Here is an 8,939-nt window from a genome sequence, read left to right on the forward strand (position 1 = left end):
TTTGTCATTACTTAAAAGGCTCTGTATATCTAATAAGTAAACCTAAATGAATAAAGTTATTTGTTTATTAAAGCTGGAAGAGAACACTTTCAAAATCATGGCAATAATTATTCTTCAAAATAGGACGTATGGGTACTTTTTTATTCCTTATGCATTCTGTATTTTCTAAGTTTTTTTAAAGAAACTTTATTTTCCATCAATCTTATTTCTATTTTCTATTTAAGACTCCGTGGAAGTACAGTTTAAGACCATTCAGCGGTTTTCCTACCCATTCAGTGGTCTGAACAGCGGGAGCTGCAGACCAGTCCTCAGTAGGGAACTGCTGGGTAGATATCAATAGTACCTGCACATCTTCAGACAGATTGAATAGCAATAAATTCAGGAACTGGTGTGGTCCATTCAGCCTGCAATCCTTAGTCATAGCTTTTCAGGTTTTCAACCTCCTCAGAATCTCTATAAAAGCAGAGATCAGGCATGACCACCCACGGGTATTCACCACAGATGGTGCCACACATGCGCAGAATGTCAACACCCTCCACATTAGACTTGCTAACTGAGCACTCTTGTTGTGGTTCCAGATGGCAATGTCCACATGGCACAGAGCAATGGTAGGCAGGTTAATATAAGCTGCCTCTGTGAGAGGCTGGTAGTTAGCTCAGGGATCTCCCACAAGGCTGCCTGGATTTGGTTAGTGAAGTTTCCAGGAGTGAAGTGGCCAGCAATAGAAGGGTCTTTAGTGGAAGCAACAAACTGTAGCACTGGTCACTGACCAGTGTTTGTGGATGATACCACACTGACATCAGCCAAGTTTTCGATGGCAGGAATAGCACGAGCTGCTAGCAGAAGCTTCTCCCAGGTTCTCTTGAGATTTATGATGTAGATGCATTTTGTAGATGTACTGTTCCACTTGAAAGTCAATATTGGTGCCAAGGTTCCTGCTACACGGAATTTGTGGACATCCTCCTCCCTCATTTGCCTGATATCAAGGGCTCCAGACACTGTGATAGTTTCCCTTTAAGTTACGACGGGAACGCAGAACAACGCCATATGGACCCCTCTCTGGGTAAAGTTCCAAGGTTTTTTTTTCAAAAGTGGCATATATTGCTTTTTAAAATTAAAATAAAATAAACAATGTTATAGAAAAAACTAGAGCAATGTTTAATTCTATGAATTGGGGACAAAATAGCAATTACTGATTTAAATATATTAGTTTTTATATCAGACAATGATATTTGCTTAAATATTCACTTACCACTAAAATATTTTCCATCATGATAAGAGCGTATCATCAGTTAAATATTGCATCTTTCCTCACTCACATTTTGATGTGATTTTTAAAATGAGTATCCAGTTACCATGGCAATAAATGACATAGGAATGCATAGATTAAATTGGAATGGAATCAAACACCAGATAAATTCAGAATGCATGCAACACCTTCATTTCAGACAAGTACTTTTTCTATCCCCACCATCTTCGTAAATGGTAGTCAATCCAAACAATCTGTCCTTTAAAAATATGATCCTAAAATATGCATTTTTGGTGATTGGAGTCCAACATAGTCACTGCAAAAAGTTATGGTGAGATTTTATGTAGATCACTTAATCATGGTTTTTTTGACAAGAGGATAGTTACCAGAATCCTGTGGCCAATGACAACTAATCCTTAGTCTTTTCTAATAAAAACAAGTGATATTTGAGTAATTATATACTGTACTAAATTCAGAGGGATAAATATTTAATATAATTAGAAATTATATTTTCTCAATGGAATATATAAAATTTGTATATATACATAAATTTTTCTTGGGAAGAAAAAGTCATACAGCTTTGATCTAAAACAGAACAATTTCCTCCTTTTTTATTCTTGCAACATGAAGCATTTTTTATTACCCATGTAGATAGTAAAAGGTTTGGAAACTTATGAGTTTCCTTAAATATATGGCTAAGAATTGAACACTATTTTATTTGACTGTAACTATTTTGTTACACATTTTTCATTTATCAAGAGCTGTTGAAAATCTTTTGAAGGGACTTAGGGTTTAAAGGTTGACGAAACTATGGGTTTTTTCCCACTCTCCTAACAAAAGGCTACAAGATACTGTTGAAAGTTCATGGTGGTTTCCCCCTCAAGCAAATAATGTTTCCAGAGAATAGCTGAGATTCTCCAGTGTTTTGACTGGTTGATCTCCTAGTCATCTTTTAGCCACAAGCCATAGGGATACTGGCAAACATTTGTTTAGTATATAAAAAAAGTAATAATCTTTATAGGAGTGTCTATACATGACTAAACCTGTAGGGTCTTAAGCACAAAGTGATTGTGAACATAGGTCCCCTGGGTTAATAGCAGGGAATCAAATGCATTAGGAAGTTCAGCAGGAAGGGGCCGATAAGAAAAATTCTTTGTTCCTTTGGATATAGCAATACTTTAGATAAAACTCAAGTAAATTTTAGAGTGTGTCCAAGTCTAACTTGGATGAGAATAAAATATGGAGTGAATATTGAAAAGAAAAAGAAAGCATTTAAAAATTTTTGTTCTCACTAAGCTATAATATTTGTAGTTCAAAAATATTATTATTTTTTTTTAAGATTTTATTTATTTATTTGACAGAGAGAGACACAGCGAGAGAGGAAACACAAGCAGGGGGAGTGGGAGAGAGAGAAGCAGGCTTCTGCTGAGCAGGGAGCCCGATGTGGGGCTCGATCCCAGGACCCTGGGATCATGACCTGAGCCGAAGGCAGATGCTTAACGACTGAGCCACCCAGGCGCCCCAAAAATAAATTATTTTCTAGTCATTTTAAGGACTCTCTAGTTTTGAAATCCCATTCACATAGAACAACTGTCAGAAGTCTCCTAAGATAGTCACATGGAGCACCCAATATTTATAAAGATAGAAAAACATAACATTTAATATGACCATCAGAATTTATTTGCTATATGAAATAAGCTATGTGGATAAATGGGTGGGTTAATGTGTCATGGTATCTTTTTTTTTAGTCATTTGAATTATAAAACTAATACATGCTATCCCATATACCTGATGTAATCACTCTTAAAATCATGTGTAGCCTTTTTTGTTATTGTTTATTTAAACATACACAATTATTCATTTTTACAAACAATATTGTACTTTATATATGTGGGAATAAATGAAGACCAACCAAATGATAACAAGCAAAGAATATTTATTCAGAATTTGCTATAAAATATGTGTGTTATTTGACTGCTAATGTTATCAGTAAGCCTTCCGGTCAACAGCAGGCTATTAAAAAAAACAAAATGAAACAAAAAACAGTAGGCTATTAGTAGCTACATTTCTCGGGAGTCAAAAGTTATATGGGAATTTTCAACTACATGCGGGTCAGCACCCCAACCCCTACTCAACTGTGTATATATAGTCTATCCATTGTCCGTTTATTGTCTTTCATAGACTACTCAATAACTTGATATTTTCATTTAAAGGTAAGTCACTGTCAGGCCTGTGAGTCAACACATGTATGTTTTCCTCATTTTTTTTTTTTTTGGAAGAGCTGCATAATATACCACAGTAAAATAGACCAAAATGTGTAGTCAACTGTTCTGAAGGACATCCCGATGGCTTTCAGTGCTTTGCTATTCCAAAATATGCTGTAATAAATGTCCTTAACTAAGCATCTTAACTTAATGGTATCATTAACAATATTGGTCAAATTCCCAGAATTTAAATTCCTGAGTCAAAGGTTATGTTTATTTGAAATTTTAATACATACAAATGCATCATATTTTAAGGGCTTTTAACAAAGTCCCTAAAATGGTCATCACTGTTAAAAGCTGAGACCCCTGATGCCCTAGCTCTTCATCTCTAGACATCAATAGATATTAGATGATAGATTTTCATTTCCAGGTGGCAAACTAAGCACACCTGGAAAGTCCACAGCACCCCATTCCTAAAAGTCACACTCATAAAAAAAAATAAATGGAACAAGTGAATTTTGAGCAATCATGGACAGGTAGAAATTGTAGAGGGAAATTGCAGCCCAAAAGATCAAGGACTATCGCTTATTTCAGAAGGAATTTTACAGTTGTAGGGTTGTATGAAAAATAGGAGGAAGCCCAGGGACAATATCCTAGGTTACTGGAGCAACCTGACAGTTTAACCTCTGTCAAATGCTTCTTAGGACAGGCAGTGAAGATCCAAGTATCTGTTTCCAAGATGAAGCAATGAGTAAGTGAGTTTACATCAGAGACTCGGGGCAGTACCTTGTTAGTGGCAATGGATGCCTAAGAGGAATGAGGAGCACTACAGATTACTAGCTGTTCAGTCAGTGTCTAGTTCTGTATCTTATCCATTCTCACTGATAAGTGGCAGAAGTAAAGACCATGGTTGGAGCTGATGAGTTGTGCGAAGAATAAGAAATATAGTCTAATAGGAAAACTCAACTACTAAGATGAATACACAATTTCTTCTCAACACTTGCGGGAAATCAATGCCATTAAAGAGAACAAACACTGGGACAAACTTACACATATGGAAACAAAATAAGAGAACAAGATTTTCAAGAATTAAAAATAATGGAGGCGCCTGGATGGCTCAGTTGGTTAAGCGACTGCCTTCGGCTCAGGTCATGATCCTGGACTCAGGGGGCGAGTCCCGCATCGGGCTCCCTGCTCAGCGGGGAGTCTGCCTCTCCCTCTGACTCTCCCCCTCTCATGCTCTCTCTCTATCACTATCTCTCTCAATAAATAAATTTAAAAAAAATCTAAAAAAAAAGTTTTTAAAGGAGACTGCATTTTATTCAGTAATAAGATTAGGTGAATATAAGGAAGAACCAACAGGAGCTATAAAATTAAAAACAAACTAGGGGCACCTGGGTGATTCAGTCAGTTGAGTTTCCGACTCTTGATTTCAGCTCAGGTCATGATCTCAGGGTTGTGAGATCGAGCCCTGAGTCAGCTCCATGCTAGGTGTGGAGACCGATTAAGATTCTCTCTCTCCCTCTGCCCCTATCCCCTCCCCTCAACCGTAAGTAAGTAAGTAAGTAAGTAAGTAAGTAAGTAAGTAAATAAATAAATAAATAAATAAATAAATAAAAAGAAACTTGTTGGAATAGGCTAATGCATAAAATGGACATGGCTGTAAACAAGAATGCTTGGATTGGAAAATAGAGAAAATAGGAAAAAAACAGAAATCATAAAAGAAAATTTTAGAGATTTGGAAAATAGGTCCAGAAGTTCCAGAAAAAATCATCTAAATGGAGCTTCAGAAAAATAATTTGAATGGAGAGTAGGCAATATTTAAAGAGATAAAAAAGGAAATTCTTCTATAAGGATAGAAAGGTATGACAGACAAAAGAGCACACTCAGTATTGAGGAGGGTTTACAAAACCAAAGCAAAGCAAAACAAACAAAAAACAAAACAAAGCAAATCCAAACCAATTGGTTCCAAATACATATGTATACATCTGAAATTTCAGAACATCTAGGTTAGAAGGAAAATCCTAATAATCTCTAGAGAAAGTAAATCATAAAAACAAGGACTACAGCCTACAATTAATTTATACAATTTGTTGGGAGGCTGCCCCATAATGTGCTATACAGGACGACATATTTGTAAGTCACCCTGAAAGGGCTCTGGTCTGCATCTGTGTCTCATGGTCTCTCTGTTCTAAACCATTAGGTTCTATCTCTCTGGCAACCTGTCACTTGCACTTATTCTTAAGCTTCAGTTGGTCTGTTCTGTCCTTTGACTCAATACCCTATTTTCTAGCTTCTCTCCTTTCAAAAAGATGGCTCATGCAGACCTACTGTTCACTAATACTACTTTTATGGGTTGGCCTTAGGAACTATGCCCATGGCAGCCCCTATAGCCATCACCTTGTTCATGAACATTTAGATTGTTTCAAAATGTTTGTTTTTACAAACAATTCTACACTGTACATCAGTGAACACTGAATGTTATTTTAGAGTAGATGAGCAGTAGCAATGCTGGATCACAGGACCTACAGGTTTCAGATTTGAATAGATAGTGCTAAATTCTCCTACAGGATTATTGTATAGATTGACTTTCTCATTCACAGTTAAAGAGAGTACTTTCTTAGACACTGGTTATCAACAGTTTAAATGCATGTCAATTGATTGGGTAAAAAATGAAATCTCATTGTCAATCTCCATTTACCGCTTTATCATATTTTCTTGTGTCCTTATGATTTTTCACAAGATTAAACCTAAAATCACTGAAGTATGCACTCTTACATCTGTAAGTACCCTGAAACCTGAAAGCCACAAATTGTTTCCATATATATTTGGAAGTAAATTAAGTTTTCTTAATGAAGTTTTCCATCAAGAATCTCTCAGCCATGGCTAAATGAGGGAGTGTTCTTACCAAAATGAGTAACATCTTGGTTACCCAAAAAAACCCATTTAAATCACAGAGCCAAATTTAAACACAATTGAGGTTAATTCAAATGTCTGGTCTATGAGTTTCAGAAATAGTGGGCCACATTCAGGTTCTGTTCCATAATCAACTGCATTCCAGATTATATTTGTATGATGTTTGCATTGCTGACATTTTACGATTTTTGTTTGTCTCTTCTTTCTTTCCTGTTTTTCATTTCTTTCCTTCAAGTGTGTTATTTGAACAATTTTGGGGATTCTATCTTGATTGATTTTCAGGGTATTGCTTTGTACAATTCATTTTGCAGTGGTTGCTCTGGACATTAAAATATGGTCTGTTGGGTATCTTCATTTAGCCCCTTTAAGTGGACTATAAAAAACTTCCTTTTAGGCCAGTTTACTTTCCCAATATTATATGTAATATTTTATTTCATTATATATATGTGATTGTTTCAATTATTTCCTCAGTGTATTGAATGACCCAACAGATTATATTTTTATTTCTACTATGAAATAAAACTTAAGAGGTTCATCAGGATAGTATATATGTACCTCTATTTTTACCATTTCATTATTCTTCTTTCTGAAATTCTATGCCTTCTGTTGTCATTTCTTTTCTGTTGGAGAGTTTTCTTTAGACATTCTTTAAAGGTAGGTCTGCTTCCAACAAATTTTGTTTCCCTTCATCTGAGAATGTCTTTATTTTTATTCATTCCTGATAGACAGTTTCTTCTAGATATAGAATTCACATCTGACAGTTTTTTTCTTTCTGCTCATGAAAAATGTTATGCTCATTTCTTCTAGCCGCCATAGTTTCAGATGACAAAATGGTGTCATTTGATTTGATATCCCTTTGGCTGCTTTAAAAATTTTTTTGTCTTTACTTTTCAGAAATTTAATTATGATGTGTCTTGGAATGGATTCTTTTGTGTTTAACCTATTTGGATGTGCTAAGCTTCTGAATCTATAAGCTTAGGTATTCCACCAAATCCAGGAAGTTTTTAAAGATTTTTTTTTTAATTTATTTATTTGAGAGAGAGAGAATGAGAGACAGAGAGCACGAGAGGGAAGAGGATCAGAGGGAGAAGCAGACCCCCCGCTGAGCAGGGAGCCCGATGTGGGACTCGATCCTGGACTCCAGGATCATGACCTGAGCTGAAGGCAGTCGCTTAACCAACTGAGCCACCCAGGCGCCCAAATCTAGGAAGTTTTTAGCCATATTTTTTCAAATACCTTCTCAGCCCCAAGATCTTTCATTCTTTGTTTTGGGAGGGGGGAGCATTTATTTGCTCTCTGTTATTCAGGTTGAGTAAATTCCTCTGCTCTGTTCTCAAGTTTCTGGATTCCGTCTTTTAACTTCACTTTACTGTTGTGTCTATCCAGTGAGTTTTCTATTTCAGTCATATTTTTCAGTTCTATAATTCCCATTTTGTTGTTTTTAATCATTTATAGATTAGATATTAGCAAATCACATAGCTAAAATATTCTATTTTCCTTCACTTGTGTTGGGAATTTTTAATTACTTGTTAAAAACATGGAGCTTTAAAGTTTATGTCAGATAATTTCAACATCTGAGTCATCTCAGCACTGGCATCAGGTGAGAGTCTTTTCTCATTCAAGCTATGCTTTTCCTGGTTCCTGGTACAATAAGTGATTTTTGGTTGTATTTTGGACATTCTTGATATTATGTTAAGAAGCCCTGGATCCGGGCGCCTGGGTGGCTCAGTTGGTTAAGCGACTGCCTTCGGCTCAGGTCATGATCCTGGAGTCCCAGGATCGAGTCCCGCATCGGGCTCCCTGCTCAGCAGGGAGTCTGCTTCTCCCTCTGACCCTCCTCCCTCTCATGTTCTCTGTCTCTCATTCTCTCTCTCACAAATAAATAAAATCTTAAAAAAAAAATTAAAAAAAAAAGAAGCCCTGGATCCTATATACATCTTTGATTTTAGCAGGAAGTCTCTGTTTAGGTTCAATATGCAGGTTATTGCCTACTTTTCTGGGCTGTACCCCAAAGAGAATTTAGTTTTCTGATCTCTTGCTTCATTATTCTGTTTGAATTCCCACTGAATTCTGCTGTAGTCACCTTGGGAATGAAAGGTGTTTCCACTGGCCATTGGGTGAGGGAGGCTGGACTCACAATAGAGAGAGCACTTTGCCTGGCCTATTTTTAGCCATCTAGTTCCAGTGCATATCCTCTTCTGTATCTGCTGGTCCCTCTGGGGCAGGGAAGTTAGGCATCCCCTTTCCCAATCCTTTGCCAGAAAGAGAATGTTTTTCTTCTTCTTCTTTTTTTTTTGGTTTATTTCTATGCCCATTAGCAGTTTCAGGTCACAGCCCTCTCTGATGCCCACTCTAAGATATATGATATATGAAAAGCAAATCCAGGAAATTATGTCTGGTTTTGTTCTTCTAGTCTTGAGGTTCCTTGCCAGGGCAACTTCTTTCCATGATTTCAGTCCTTTTATGACTGTCTATAAAATTATTTCTAGGGTACTTAGCAGTATTTTAGAGAGGAGGAACAGGAAAAATTCAATCTATGACATCTTAACTTCTGAAATACTTCTTAAAAT

At 36.4% G+C, this 8,939-nt stretch overlaps 1 pseudogene; it reads right to left on the reverse strand.

The window, feature by feature from the left end:
* Nucleotides 1–413: 413 nt before the first annotated feature.
* On the reverse strand, nt 414–8,483 carry LOC123324050 (annotated as a pseudogene).
* Between the last annotated feature and the right edge of the window lie 456 nt (nt 8,484–8,939).

Source organism: Neomonachus schauinslandi, chromosome 1 (assembly GCF_002201575.2).
Source record: "Neomonachus schauinslandi chromosome 1, ASM220157v2, whole genome shotgun sequence".
Taxonomy (NCBI): Eukaryota; Metazoa; Chordata; class Mammalia; order Carnivora; family Phocidae; genus Neomonachus; species Neomonachus schauinslandi.